At 42.4% G+C, this 15098-nt stretch overlaps 1 long non-coding RNA gene and 3 other non-coding genes across 5 annotated transcripts; all 4 read left to right on the top strand.

Annotated features, from left to right (window-relative positions):
- The first annotated feature begins 9641 nt into the window (after positions 1-9641).
- On the top strand, positions 9642-11734 carry LOC149247878 (uncharacterized). 2 transcript variants are annotated; one of them, XR_016266641.1, is made up of 2 exons: positions 9642-9859; positions 11423-11734. It is a non-coding gene; the product is annotated as an uncharacterized LOC149247878 (long non-coding RNA). The 2 variants fall into 2 exon arrangements; XR_016266640.1 differs by having other exon boundaries at positions 10941-11734.
- On the top strand, positions 10406-10489 carry LOC149247881 (small nucleolar RNA Z196/R39/R59 family). Its single transcript, XR_016267809.1, has one exon. It is a non-coding gene; the product is annotated as a small nucleolar RNA Z196/R39/R59 family (small nucleolar RNA).
- LOC149247880 (small nucleolar RNA U31b) lies at positions 10515-10601 on the top strand. The gene has a single exon (XR_016267811.1). It is a non-coding gene; the product is annotated as a small nucleolar RNA U31b (small nucleolar RNA).
- On the top strand, positions 10671-10752 carry LOC149247879 (small nucleolar RNA Z221/R21b). Its single transcript, XR_016267791.1, has one exon. It is a non-coding gene; the product is annotated as a small nucleolar RNA Z221/R21b (small nucleolar RNA).
- Positions 11735-15098: the final 3364 nt, after the last annotated feature.

The raw sequence follows: 15098 nt of genomic DNA, 5'->3' as shown, positions 1-15098 counted from the left end.
TTGGCCTGCACCCAGTATTTAATGTGAACCGCCTTCGGCCATACTTTCCACCATTGCTAGACACATCCGACATTGCAGAACAGCTCAAACCCACAGAATTAAATCCAGATTGCATGGAACAAGCTGCAACTGATCGGATCATGGACACACAGATCAAGAACACTCGCCAACAGAATATCCAACTGTATCGAGTTGTCAAAGCGGGCCAACTCCTTCAGCAGGGCAAGTGGCTCACCAGGGAACAAGTTCAGCAGAAGTTTCCTCATCTCATGGAGGAGCTCAACGCAATGGGGACCATTGCTTCCTAAGGGGGGAGGAATGATCCAGGTGGATATTGGTGGCCACCTGCCAAGTCCACCTGGACCCCCACCATTGTCTTTCTCAGCATTTTCAGTTTCCTTAATTGTAGCACAACTTACTATTTTTAGCAGTTTTTCGGGTCCTGAACTTCCGGAGCCGTTTTGAGGCCCTAAACGACGTTTTTTGGGACCATGTTGCCCTTCCCAAAGTGGTAGTGCTCGGATAGATCTTTCTAACGAGCTATTGTACGCGTCAAACGGAGATCGTATGCCAAAGTTACGACCCCGGGAAGTTGATGTACCAATTTACCCAAACGGGGCCCACAGTTTGGCGTTTCATCTCCTAGGGTTAGGTTTTGGAATGTTAAGGGTTTTCCATTGTTTCTCAACAATAAATAGGCCTTCGAGCCTCATTGTAACACAGTTCAGAGGCATGTAGCCATCACATCTCTTCTCAGAGATAAGCTACCATCGCCCTAGCTAGTTTATTGCCATTTCTGTTTGTAAGCATATTTCAGTATTTTCCATTAATGAAATGAAGTATTATTTCCGCTGCATCTTTGTGTATATGGTTATCTCTGTAATTTGTTGCGTTCCTGTTTAAATCCGGATCAGTGGTATCAGAGCGGTCTGCTTTTTCTCTGTTTTTCTTTGCATGTCCCCAACAAGGTCGGGATATAAGGAGTTAGGGCTTGAACTGGTTGAACCTTTGCAAGACCAGCCTCGCAAATCCCGACGGCCTCCCATGGCGGACGAGAAGAAAGACGAGGGGGCAGGAGATCCCATCAAAATCTTGCTCGAAGAAGCGCTCGAGCGACAACGGAACGCGATGATGGACAGCTTTGCGCAGATCCTTCAGCGGCTACCCAGAAGCGGCGCATCGGCTTCCAGTAGCTCCTCTGGAAACGCCACACCCTTTAAGGTACAAGTTAATTTTGAAATCCCCATATTCGAGGGTCAGATAGACGCCGATGCCGTAGATAAATGGTTAAATCTGCTAGAGGGTTATTTTTCTGTTCATGAATTTTCGAGTCGGGAAAAGATTGTTTTTGCTCTTCTCAAAGCAGCCCCCCACGTCAAGGACTGGTGGGAAACCTACTGCGAGCAGAAGGATGAAAGTACTGGCTCACTATTTTCAGCCGCACCCACCTGGGATTCGTTCCGGGATGCCATCAAGGAGCAGTACTACCCTGTCGGAAGCTATGAGGATGAATACATAAAGTGGACCACGCTGCGGCAGGGAAGGGACCAAGACGTGCCGGAGTTCACCAATCTTTTCCATACCCTTCGCACAAAGTTGGGTATCAAGGATTCGGAGCAACATTTGATACTCAAATACCGTGGCTGCCTGCACAAGTACATCCAGGAAGAAATACAGTTCTTAAACATCCCCTCGCTCGGCGCAGCATACCGGTATGCCGTCAAGGTCGAGCAGAAGTTTAAACAAAAGAAGCGAGACTTTGGATCTGCGAATCCAAAGCAGGGAAAAGGTGCCCCTAAACCACAAACAAAGGACAAAGCCAAGCGGGACAGCCCAAGACAACCAGCCGAAGCTGCAAGCAAAGAGCAACGCCGCGAAGCCGAGAAAGGACACTGGAAAATGGTGCGAGTTCCATAAGAGCTCCACTCACAACACAAGTGAGTGTCGGGCCAAGCAGTCACTGGTGGCTGAGCTAAAGGTTTCAGAATCAGATGCATGTTCCGACTCTGAGTCAGAACCCGATAAGGGGTATGAAAAAGGGAAGCAGATCATTGATGCGGATCCCAGCGCCACTGTTGCTACCGCAAAGATCCAGAAAAATGAACCCGAAGATCCAGAGGAGGAGGAGCGTCTCTTCCACTCCCAGATGTGGGTAAAGGGCTCCCCGATACAGTTCATTGTTGATAGCGGGAGTCAAAAGAACCTCATTTCGGCAGAGGTCGTGAAGCGGTTGGGCTTACCGACCACAGCACATCCACAACCATACACCATTGGGTGGCTTCACCAAGGGCGAGATCTTCGCGTGAGCCAGCAGTGTCGCCTTCCATACAACATCAAGCCCTTCACGGATGAGGTATTGTGTGACATTGCTCCCCTTGAAGTTTGTGATGTATTACTAGGACAACCATACTTGTGGAAGCGACATGCTGTGTATGAATCAAGGCCCCGTGCTGTTATTATTACATTGGGAAATAAGTTGTTCAGGATACCAGAGGTAGCACCACCTGCCGCCATCTCTTTGATTACTGCAAAACAATGCAGTAAGATCATTTCCAAAACCAGGAAATTTGTTTTCCTGATGATACGCCCTCAAGGGAAGAAGAAGACAGTGGCCGCGGCCTCCAAACGGGGTTCCTCTGCACGGCAGCTACAGATGGACAAGATTGTGGAGGAGTACGAAGACATCTTCACCTCCCCGGCAGGGGTTCCTCTGCACTGTCAAGTCAAGCACTCCATCGATCTGACCCCAGGTGCGCCGCTACCCAATGGACCAATTTATCGGCGCTCCGTTCTGGAGAACAATGAAATCAAGAGACAGATTCAGGAGCTCCTGCAGAAAGGTCACATCCGTCCGAGTTCTTCGCCCTGTGGGAGCCCGATAGTGTTGGTACAGAAGAAGGATGGGACGTGGAGACTCTGTATTGACTATCGGGCGCTGAACAAGATCACTGTCCGTAATAGGTACCCGATCCCGCGGATTGATGACCTCCTAGACCAACTAAAGGGGGCGAAATATTTCAGCAAGATCGATCTGAAGTCAGGATATCACCAAGTACCAATTGAACCCTCAGATGTGTGGAAGACTGCCTTCAAATCCAAGGAGGGCCTCTTCGAATGGTTGGTCATGCCTTTCGGATTGACGAATGCTCCTGCAACCTTTATGAGGCTAATGGATGACATCTTGCGGCCATTCACCAACTCCTTTGTAGTAGTATACTTGGATGACATTCTGATCTTCAGCCAGAGTTGGGAAGAGCACCTCCACCACATCCGACAGGTTCTCCAAACACTGCGGCAACACAAGCTATGTGCCAATTTGGAGAAATGCACTTTTGGCATGACCGAGGTTCAGTATCTGGGATACATCATTGATGAACAGGGGGTGCATGTCGATCCAGCCAAGGTCCAAGTCATTCGGGATTGGCCCTCTCCAACCACTCTAACAGAGCTCCGCAGCTTTCTAGGTCTTGCCAACTTCTACCGCAGGTTTGTGTTGGGATTTTCTCATATTTCTTGGCCCTTGAGTCAAGTCACCAAGGGCGGGGCGAAAGCAAAATTCTTTTGGTCTGAATCTCAACAGAAGTCATTCAGGGAGTTGAAGGATCGCCTCTGCACGGCACCAGTGCTCGCGTTACCAGATTTACAACAACCATTTGAGGTCGAGACAGATGCCTCTGACTATGCTATTGGGGCAGTCCTTACTCAACATGGACATCCAGTGGCATATCACAGTGAAACACTTTCAGACACAGTCCGGAAGTACCCCACTTATGATAAAGAGATGTATTCCATTGTACAGGCCTGCCGACAATGGAAGCATTACATTTTGGGGAAGGAAACGGTCATCCACACAGACCACCGACCTCTGCAGTTCATACAGACCCAAGGGAAATTGCAGAATGATCGCCATCAGAAGTGGTCTACATACCTGCAACAGTTTCACTTGAATATCAAGTATAAAAAGGGCAGCACCAATAATGTTGCAGATTGCCTCAGTCGACCACCGATCATGGCGCTAACCACCGTGCTCAACTCTTGTGGGCACGAGACTTCTGATTGGCCACTTCTCTACAAAAGCGACCCAGAATTCGGCCACACATACCAGACACTCTTGGAGGGTCGGCAGGTTGCAGATTTTCACCTCCAGGATGCCCTATTATGCCACCTCGGTCACCTCTGTGTTCCTTCAAGCGAGCGTGCCAAGATGATTTGGGAAGCACACTACAGTCGGGCTGCTGGGCATTTCGGGGTCGAGAAAACAGTGGCAGTACTGCAAAACTATTTCTATTGGCCGAATCTTCGACAGGATGTTGGGAAGTACATCCGATCATGTACTGCCTGTGCCATTGCCAAACCGACCATTAAGAAGCAAGGCCTCTATACCCCGTTGCCTACCCCTAGTCGACCTTGGGAATCCATCTCCATGGATTACATGTCAGGCCTTCCTTCCACTAAGCATGGAAATGACTGTGTTTTTGTGGTCGTCGACAGGTTCTCAAAGATGGCCATTATGATGGCCTGCAAGAAGAATATCACAACAGAAGCCACTGCTAAACTCTTCTTTGAACGAGTGTGGGTGCACTTTGGGATCCCACAGTCTATCATCTCAGATCGGGACAGTCGGTTTCTCAGCACCTTCTGGTCCAGTCTCTGGTCAATGTTGGACACCAAACTCACGAAGTCCACAGCCTTCCATCCTCAAACTGATGGCCAAACAGAGGTTGTCAATAGGATGATTGTGCACATTCTGCGCATGTATAACTCAAAGCATCCACGCACATGGGATGAGAGCCTCCCCTACGTTCAGCACAGCTACAACCGAGCTCTTCACAGCTCCACTGGCCATAGCCCTTTTCAGGTGGGTTTGGGATTCCAGCCACTATGCCCCATTGATGTGTCCATGCCACTTGCAGCTACTCACATGAATTCAGCTCATGTCCAGTCCGAAACAGATAAGGCCACCAGCTTCATTGAGCGAATCCAACATATTCGCTAGCAGGTCCATGACATTCTTGAGAAATCAAATGCCAAGTACAAGCAGCGGCATGATCAACATCGGGTGCCACACAAGTTTCAAGTGGGCGACAAAGTCTGATTGCATTTGCAAAAGGAACGCCTTACTAGAGCCTATCGGAAATTGAGACCACTCTGATATGGTCCTTACACCATTACTAAGGCTATGGGAGACAATGCATTTGAGCTCAGCATTCCCCCATTCCTTGGCCTGCACCCAGTATTTAATGTGGACCGCCTTCGGCCATACTTTCCACCATTGCTAGACACAACCGACATTGCAGAACAGCTCAAACCCACAGAATTAAATCCAGATTGCATGGAACAAGCTGCAACTGATCGGATCATGGACACACAGATCAAGAACACTCGCCAACAGAATATCCAACTGTATCGAGTTGTCAAAGCGGGCCAACTCCTTCAGCAGGGCAAGTGGCTCACCAGGGAACAAGTTCAGCAGAAGTTTCCTCATCTCATGGAGGAGCTCAACGCAATGGGGACCATTGCTTCCTAAGGGGGGAGGAATGATCCAGGTGGATATTGGTGGCCACCTGCCAAGTCCACCTGGACCCCCACCATTGTCTTTCTCAGCACTTTCAGTTTCCTTAATTGTAGCACAACTTACTATTTTTAGCAGTTTTTCGGGTCCTGAACTTCCGGAGCCGTTTTGAGGCCCTAAACGACGTTTTTTGGGACCATGTTGCCCTTCCCAAAGTGGTAGTGCTCGGATAGATCTTTCTAACGAGCTATTGTACGCGTCAAACGGAGATCGTATGCCAAAGTTACGACCCCGGGAAGTTGATGTACCAATTTACCCAAACGGGGCCCACAGTTTGGCGTTTCATCTCCTAGGGTTAGGTTTTGGAATGTTAAGGGTTGTCCATTGTTTCTCAACAATAAATAGGCCTTCGAGCCTCATTGTAACACAGTTCAGAGGCATGTAGCCATCACATCTCTTCTCAGAGATAAGCTACCATCGCCCTAGCTAGTTTATTGCCATTTCTGTTTGTAAGCATATTTCAGTATTTTCCATTAATGAAATGAAGTATTATTTCCGCTGCATCTTTGTGTATATGGTTATCTCTGTAATTTGTTGCGTTCCTGTTTAAATCCGAATCAAACACCCAGACCCAGCTTTGCTTTATAGAAGTGATGTTCGTTAATGAAGAGGAGAAAGCCCCCTCCGCATCCCTGCTGTTGGGCTGCACCATCGAAATAAGCCCATGGGCAGCTGTGATCGATTTGAGGGGGATCCCGGGGACGGCGGACCTTAGGCTGCGGTGGCTCAGGTATATCATTGAAGACAGCAATAATCTTAGCAGTAAGATGCGGCCACTGTACCAATTTGTCCTCGAATGTCAAACGGTTTTGGGCCAACCATAGGTACCATCATATAATGATGGGCAGGCTCTGTAGTTTTGAGTTCCTATGCTGGTTATACCACGACTCCCATGTTTGATTTATGTCGTCCCCTTCCCATTTACCGGAGAATTGTATAGCAGGGGAGATAGCTTGCCATAGCTATGCTAGGACAGTGCATTGTAAGAATAGGTGTGTGCATGATTCAGTAGACTGCTTACACAGGATGCACCAAGACGGTCCATGTATCGCTCGCCTCATGAGGTATTCCCCAGTAGGAGCCACCCCTTTTAGGATACACCAAAAAAATAATTTCTGTCTAGGTGGAGCAGTTAACTTCCAGATGGAGTTCCACCAGAATGATATTAAATCCGGAGCCTTATGTGCGATCAGAGATAGGTATCCCGCTTTTGGGGTGTAAGTGCCATGCTCCGCGGGATACCATATGAGCTCATAAGGTCCCTGCTTGATCCTGATGTGCGATTCAGATAAGGCGTTTATATAAGACTGCCAATCTTGGTGCCAGAGAGGTGGGATGTTGATCTGTTGTGTCGATTTCCATCGCTGATTGAAGATGGTAGTGTGCTGTGGATCCGCTATGTCAGCAATGTGAGAGATCCCTTGTGAGTGCAGATGTCGAACGAGGGCTTTAGGCAATATGTGCCTTCCACTGCTACCGTTCCATGGGTCCAGCCCAATCCTAGCCTGTGTGCCATCGTTTATTTTCCATATCAGGTTATCTCTGATGAGTGGTATAGCATGGAGGAGTGCTTTCCAAACAGATGATATCCCAGCTTTGGGCCAGGATGGGAGCCGGATCCAATCCATTATTTGATGAGGCCAAATATATTTGTGATATACAATTTGGGTCCATAGATTGTCCCCAGTGATTAGTGTCCATCCCATCTTTGCAGCGAGGGCCTGTGCGAATGAAGGGAGATATTTGAGGCCCCAGCCTCCCCACTTCTTTGGGATGGCAATCCTCTTCCATCCAATCCATGCAAAGATGCGCTTTTCTATTGACCCATTCCATAGGTACCTATTGCAGGTCTGCTGCAGTCTGGACAGGATGCTGCGAGGGATCCATGCCAAGGCCATCCAGAAGACCGGAGTAGCTTCCAAGACAGATTTGATCAGGACGAGTCTACCTGCTCGTGATAGGTATCTATGGTTCCAGATATTGAGCTTTTTCTCCAGTTTGACCACTAGCCAGATCCAGTCTGCTACTTTAGGGCTAATAGGCTTGATCCAATAACCCAAGTATTTAAGGCCCTGATCCAAGGGGTGTATGCTGTAAGGGAATAGCTGTAGAGCCATCTGGGATTCATGGACAGTGGTTCTGGAGAGAATGATGGATGATTTTGAGTGGTTGGCCTGCATCCCAGTGGCAGAGGAGAAGAGGGAGATGATATTGGAGAAAGTACGGGAGTCCCGGGTGCTTCGATCCAGGAAAATCATAACGTCATCTACAAAAAGGAGGTGGGTGAGGAAGCAGTGCACCGATATCTTGAGGCCACTAATGTCTCCATTCCTCTTAGCAGATGCTATAAGCCTACTAAGACCATCCATGACAATAATTAGTATATATATATATATATATATATATTTATAATATTAGGTTATTAAGATAAAAGTTAGGATTAATAATTTCAATGGTTAGTTTGAAAGGTAATCTGTTTATTTATTCAAATTATTTAATAATTATTATTGATATTATATATATATATATCAATTAAAATCATAATATTAGGTTGTTAAGTGACGAGTATTTTATTCAATAATGATTTAATGGTTAGTTTATTTTTATTATTATTATTTATGGAAAAATTAAAATAATTTTAAAAGTAGGTTAAAGAAGTAATTTATTTATTTATTTAAATTATATATATATATATATATATATAAAATTAAAGTTAGGATTAATAAGTAAAATAATTTTACTGGTTAGATTAAAAAGATAATTTATTTAAATTATTTAATAATTATTATTAATATTATCTATATAAATAAATTAATCCTAATATTAGGTTGAGAATAATAATGGTTAATGGTTAGTTTTAAAAAAGTAATTTCATAATTTATTTATTAATAAGCATATATATATTTTAAAGTTAGGATAAAATAAATAAATTAATCCATGGTTAGTTTAAAAAAGTAATTTATTTATTTAATTAAATTATATATTAAATATTGTTAATATTATATATATTATAATATTAGGATGTTAAAAAAAAAAGAGAATAATAATAATAATAATAATTCTATATATATAAAAAGAGCACGAAAAACAAGGAGGGGGCAGAAAAACCGAGTAAGAAGAGAGAAACCGAGTAAGAAGAGAGTGCTGGCATCCAGCACCTACTGATTTTCCAACCATCATCTTTATTGAGATTGCTCGGTCTCTTCTCAATCTCAATAGCTTCACTCAATTTACCATGGTGGAACTGAGCAACTTTGGCAACAACCTTGGCCTCCTCAATGCACACCTGATGCTTGGTCTTTTCCACATGCTTAGCTAATGCTGAAGAGTTGGATCTCCCATCTCTTAGGTCGGCCGCATGTTCGCAGATCCTTTGATGGATGGAGCGTCCTGTTTCCCCAATATAGGGGGTCCCACAAGAACAAGGGATCAAGTAGACACCCTTCATGTCCTTAGGGTTAACAGGGTCTTTCACTGATCGGAGGGAATTGCGAATGGTGTTGAGGGGCCTAAAGGTTGAGGGAAAATCATACCTTTTAAGGATCGGAGCAATCTTGTCCGTTGTTCCTTGAACATAGGGAAGATGGACCCCTGGACGATGCTCTTTTGGCTCTTTCTTAATTAACACGTTTTTTGAGGCTTTCTAGAAAGCCTTTTGACCCAGGTGTCTACTATAACCATTCTCCACAAAGACATTAAGGAGATGGGATCTCTCCTTATCAAAGCTCTCACAATTGGAGATCCTAAGGGCACGAGTAGCGAGGGTGTTAAGAACACCCAACTTTTGAGCAGGGAAATGATGAGAATGGGCATGAAGATACTGCTCAGTATGCGTTTTCTTACGGAACACAGAGTGGGAGGTCCTCTTTTTCCATAGATTTTCGCCGAAATTATTTTTTCAAATATAATTTTTTATAAATTAATAAACATATCAATTTACTTATAATAATAATAATAATAAAACTCAAAATAAATTTCCATAAAATAAATAAATAAATAGCACACGTTTCGTAATTAGACCACGCTATCAAAAAGCCACGGACGCAAAGGTTATTGGAATCCGGCCCAAAAAAATAAGTTGAGAATGAACGGCGATACCATGGCATTGCTACCAAACCCTAATTCCAAAACCCTAACCCTAATGTTGCATCTCATTTTCCTTCATCTATATAGCGGCGGTTCCTCATTCACTGGTCCAAGTCAATGTTGCATCTCATTTTCCTTCATCTACACAGCGGCGGTTCCTTACTCTCTGGTTCAGGGTTGAACTGGGTTGATGTCTATCAGGTGTTATCCTAACCTTAGTGTCCTAACTCATTTTCCTTCATCTATAGAGCGACGGTTCCTTACTCTCTGGTTCAAGGTTGAACTTGCTTGATGTCTGTCAGGTGTTTTTGGATGAAATCTTTTATTTTATATTGATCAATGTATCGGGTTCGAATCATTTAGGAGGTGTGATGACTAAAACCCAAATATTTGCCGAGTTTGCGTGAGGAAATTGAATCATGCATCACCAGCTGACCTCCTTAAATCTGATTTAGCTTCATTTTGTCGGCGGCCTTCGGTATCTGATGTCTGGAGCGAAAGCAACGATAAGGCATCTCGTAGTTGAGGCCAACATTGAAAGATTAGCAGGTCTTGCGACACAGATTAGCTCTGTGCTTCTACTGTTACTATTTAACTGCTCACATTTATTGGTCTGTTCACCTAACCTGCAGCTGATTGGATTTGTATGCATGGTTGTGGTTGATGTTTTATCTTCTACTTTTCTGTGTTTCGAGGCTTTTTTGATTCTAAGCGTTTTTGTTAGGGTTTATATTGCTTGTATCACAGTGCAGCTGAAGATGAAGAAAACATGTCAGTACATGATTTACAATGATTATTTCATATTATCACCATCTTTCGGCTGAAGCTGCACTGGTATTCTTTTGTATTGTTTGTGGAATGTGATGATGGATTAATTGTCGCCCCAGTCTAAGTAGCGCTTATTTTGTGCTGTGTGCTGATTGACAATTTTACATTCTGATTCCTTGTATATATGGACTATGAGTGTATGTAATTGTGATCCTTTATCCGATTCCATGCGTATGCTGTTTTTGGCCTATGATGATAACAATGTCATGCACCAATCTGATTGTTTCTGTGCTGAGAATATCCACCACAAATATCAATCTGAGGCCTTGTTACAGCCACAGCTTTGATCATTCTGATGCGAAATTGGTCTTGCTGGTTTTGACGTGAACTATTATAGATCGAACTCTTGTCAGAAAGAGGTTTTTAGAAGCTAATCGTGCTTTACCTGTTGCTATATTGTTTTTCGATTAATAATTGGTTTTGTAAGAGTAGATTCTTCTCCTGTTATTTACAGGTTGTCAAATTTTTGCAACAATGAGCCCAGTATTATGGGCTCTGTATATCAAGCATTACGGCACATTTGTCAGCTAGAACAGAAATTAGTCTCCAGTTTCGATTTGTGTTCAATTATTTCTAATTTTAGTTGAAACCCCATTGAAACCTATTAGTTGATTGCGTTGATCAGGTTATGGGGATTTTGAATGTAACTTTTTGTTTTGAATTTGGGTTGCACTTCGTTTTTTCTCTTTTTAGTTTAGCCCTGAAAAACAACGCTGGCTACAGTCTGCCCATCAATGACTGGTAATCTAATGTTCTATTCACGTACATGATACTTTCTGGTTCCATTATTCGTGGCCACGCCAAGTATGCTGAGTTATTTTAATGATGGCCTTTGAATGCTTTTAATTGAAATCTTGATTACTAGTTTATTTGAAAATGTTTGCGGCCTAATGACAAGAGTTAGCCTTTTGACCCTTAAAAGTTGATGTTTTCCAGGTGTCCAGGAGGATGTTTACTTGGTATTAGCTATGGTGTTGTGAGCTTGAAATGGATTCTGTCTTGTACGCCATGACATGGATCTGAATTTTCAGTTTCGATTTGTGTTCAATTATTTCTAATTTTAGTTGAGATCTCATTGAAATCTGTTAGCTGACTATGCTGATCTGGTTGTAGGAATTGTGAATCTCATTTTTTGTTTTGAAAGTGGTTTGCAGTTCATTATTTCTCTTTTGAGTTAAGCCCCTGACGCTTCCTGCAATCTACCCATAAATGATATGATAATGTAATGTTTCGTGTTCATCCATGATATTTTTCGGTTCCATTATTGATGTCCTTTCTGAGTGCCGAATGATTTTAATGATGGCCATTGATTACTCTCAAATTTATGATCTCCAGCTGTACAGGAGGATGTTTTCCTAGTATTAACTAGGATATTGTGTGCTTGAAATTGATTCTGATTGATGCTGATTGGGGTTGTTATTTGTCTCCTTGAGGCTGATTTTATCACTTCATTTTGGTTTTCAAATTAGTGGTCTATGTGTAACGGTGTCTTATCTGCAGTCTAATAGGTGGGGATTGAGTTTTGTGAATAGTGGTTTATCTGCAATCTCATGGCAGGGATGTAGTGGTGGTGATTTGCAGGAGTGGATGTTTAATAATTTTTTAATGGTTACTTGATCTCTTAGAGCAAATAGCAGGGGATTCAAACCGTCAAATATCATGATTCTTATGCCCGAATATCAGTTTATTTATTTAAATTTTCAATGTATTACGCTTTTGGGAATCCTTACGATGCGTTACTTAGATATTTTTCAATGTTTGGCTGGAATTTTGCATTTTTTTGTTGTGGTGATTTTTATTTTCGAGTTAAATTTCGAATTATGCTTCGGAATCCTTGCAATACTTTATTATTAGAGATATTTTCGAATGTTTTGCTGGAATTTTTAATCTTTTTTGTTTGGGTGATTTTTATTGTCGAGTTAAATTTTGAATTTTGTTGTTTTATTTTATTTTTTTAAGTTAATTTCAATTTTGGGTTGGGTAATTTCTATTGTGATAGTTTATGGTCCAATGTGTGATTTCAACAAATTTTTAACCACATTATCCACATTTTCTCTTCGGATGACCAAATCCAAACCAAGTACGCTCACTAGTGAAGGGTATCCACACTTTCTATGCGGGTGTAGGGGAAAACCAAATGGTATTCTACCCCAATAGAAGATTGGAAAACCAACCCAAGCCAAAATTTTTAACCACATTATCCACATTTTCTCTTCGGATGACACCACATTATCCACATTTTCTCTTCGGATGACCAAATCCAAACCAAGTACGCTCACTAGTGAAGGGTATCCACACTTTCTATGCGGGTGTAGGGGAAAACCAAATGGTAATCTACCCCAATAGAAGATTGGAAAACCAACCCAAGCCAAGGACGCTCACTAGTGAAGGGTATCCACTTTGAATAATATTGGAAAACCAAGCCCAAGTGACCAAACGAAACCTAGTGAGCGAAGTGTATCCACATCATCCACATTTTCTCTTTGGATGACCAAACCAAACCAAGTACGCTCACTAGTGAAGGGTATGCACACTTTCTATGCGGATGTATGGGAAAACCAAATGGTATTCTCACCCAATAAGAGACTGGAAAACCAACCCAGGCCAAGTACGCCCACAAGTGAAGGGTATCCACATAGAATAAGATTGGAAAACCAAGCCAAGTACACGAAGGGTATCTGCATAGATTGGAAAACCAAACGAAACAAAGTACGCTCACTAGCGAAGGGTATCCACATTTTCTATTTGGATGACCACACCCAACCAAGTACACTCACTAGTGTAGGGTATCCACATTTTGTATGTGGATGTATGGGAAAACGAAATGGGATTCTACCCCAAAAAAGGAAGAAAGATTGTTAAACCAAACCAAACCAAGGACGCTCACCAGTGAAGAAGATTTGGAAAACCAAACCAAACCAAGTACGCTCACCAGTGAAGGGTATCTACATTTTCTATGCGGAGGTGGAGGTATGGTGGAAGGTAATGTGTGATTTCAACCACATTTTCTACGTGGATGTATGGTGGGAAGTAATTTGTGATTTCAACAAATTTTTGTGGGAAAACCAAATAAAATTTTACTACAGTAAGATTGTAAAACTAAACCAAACCAAACCTCCACATTTTCTATGTGGAGGTATGGCGGAAGGTAATGTGTGCCAAATAGGATTCTACCAAAACCAAATAGGATTCTACCCCAATAAGATTGTAAAACTAAACCAATAGCTTCACTATGGGTCGAGTAAGTTGATCCCAAGTTTCTTTGGGATGCCAAGATGATTTTGATAAGTATTTTTTATTAGTTTTTAATACCTTTTTACATGGGTACAACTTTGAAATGATAAAACATTGACTTAAAGAGTGTACAGATGACCGTCATTTTCGTACAGCTGAGTTGTTTAAGCAATCCTTTAGCCCTTCGCTATATCTTTTGCACTCTAATGGAAATAGCGAGTGCCCTGCACTATGCTTAGCTCCTTAAGTCATATGTTAGATTGTGACGTTTTTCCCAAAATCATAGATTTGTTTTAGCGCTGATTCGGCAATATTTACTAGCCCCACAATAGTGGAATTGATGAAAGCACGTGCCATAATCACATCAGCATCTCTAATATTTTGACAACATTTTTAAGTTCGCTAAGACGATCTTTTACGTCAATTTACTTGCTTATTGTGTCTTTTCTTTTTGGATAAGAGGAATAAGTTTTTTGACTAGTGTAATTAAATAATATCAATAATATCAGATATTTAATTTATTATATATTTTATATTAATAAATTTAATATAGCTGTGTTTATGTTTTTATTTAAATTAATAAGTTGGAAATCTTGAATTCGGAGAAGTTGAAACGAGTGACTAAGCCACCTGCTCTTACTTTTTCTTCCAACAAAAAATGAACCCAGCTGATCTTCCTTGCCGCTTCCAACAAAAAAAAATTCAACCCAGAAACATTCTAATGAACATCTCCACTTTTGTCCCTTTGGCCTTGAAGTTTCTTGAAGCAGGAGAATGCCAAGAGGATAAACAGACTTGAAACGCCTCAATGCTAGTTTCCTTTCGTTTACTAACCCTCTACAATTGAGAGAGGGAACCCGGCTGATCTTCCTTGTGCTTCCAACAAAAAAAATCAACCCAGAAACGTTCTAATGGGCATCCTTTCACTTTTGTCCCTTTGGCCGAAAGTTTCTTGAAGCAGGAGAATGCCAAGAGAATAAACAGACATGAAACGCTTCATTGCTAGTTTCTTTCGTGTACTAACTAACCGTCTACAATTGAGAGAGGGGGCTGTTATTGGGAACCATCTATTGGTGCATCTGCTGCCTTCCTGATTGGGATTCCATAATGTCCTTGGCTAGCTTCAAAAAAAATTCAACCCAGAAACGTTCTAATGGGCATCTTTTCACTTTTATCCCTTTGGCCGAAAGTTTCTTGAAGCAGGAGAATGCCAAGAGAATAAACAGACATGAAACGCTTCAATGCTAGTTTTTTTCGTGTACTAACTAACCCTCTACAATTGAGAGAGGGGCTGTTATTCGGAACCATCTATTGGTGCATCTGCTGCCTTCCTGATTGGGATCCCATAGTAGGGAATTAAGGCTTACTGGGAAGGAGC

The sequence above is a fragment of the Pinus tabuliformis genome, chromosome 7 (genome assembly GCF_031772625.1).
Source record: "Pinus tabuliformis cultivar Carrire ecotype Pingquan chromosome 7, CPIR1, whole genome shotgun sequence".
In the NCBI taxonomy this organism is placed as follows: Eukaryota; Viridiplantae; Streptophyta; class Pinopsida; order Pinales; family Pinaceae; genus Pinus; species Pinus tabuliformis.
This window is presented reverse-complemented; position numbering and strand designations above follow the sequence as displayed.